The sequence below is a fragment of the Galeopterus variegatus genome, unplaced genomic scaffold, assembly GCF_000696425.1.
Source record: "Galeopterus variegatus unplaced genomic scaffold, G_variegatus-3.0.2 Scaffold2590, whole genome shotgun sequence".
Taxonomy (NCBI): domain Eukaryota; kingdom Metazoa; phylum Chordata; class Mammalia; order Dermoptera; family Cynocephalidae; genus Galeopterus; species Galeopterus variegatus.
Genome location: NW_007728701.1, coordinates 79,047 through 79,392, shown reverse-complemented (window position 1 = coordinate 79,392; position 346 = coordinate 79,047). Strand labels below are relative to the sequence as shown.

At 35.3% G+C, this 346-nt stretch overlaps 1 protein-coding gene across 1 annotated transcript in view; it reads right to left on the bottom strand.

The window, feature by feature from the left end:
* The window catches only part of NUP155 (nucleoporin 155kDa), a 59,863-nt gene that overhangs the window by 16,342 nt on the left and 43,175 nt on the right, over positions 1–346 (bottom strand). The window lies entirely within an intron of this gene.

Sequence of the window (346 nt, the reverse complement as noted above, 5' to 3'; positions counted from 1 at the left end):
CCGTTGCCGGGAACGGAAAAAAAAAAAAAAAAAAAAAAAAAAAAAAAAAAAAAAAAAAAAATTTCTTCATTGGAAAAAAATTTCATGTTTAACAAAAAGGAGGATTTCAGTTCCTTGTTGGGAAAAAAAAATGAGGGGATTTAAAATCATAACTGTGCAAATAGTTATAGACCTAACATTATGTTAGATTTGATTTAAAGTAATTTTTAAAAAAGCAGACAGGTTATATTTTTAAAATTTGTCAAAAATTTTAAGTATCTTGGGCCGGCCCGGTGGCGCACTGGATGGTGCGCCGCTTGGGAAGCGCGGCGGCGCTCCCGTCCGAAGGTTCGGATCCCACGTATAG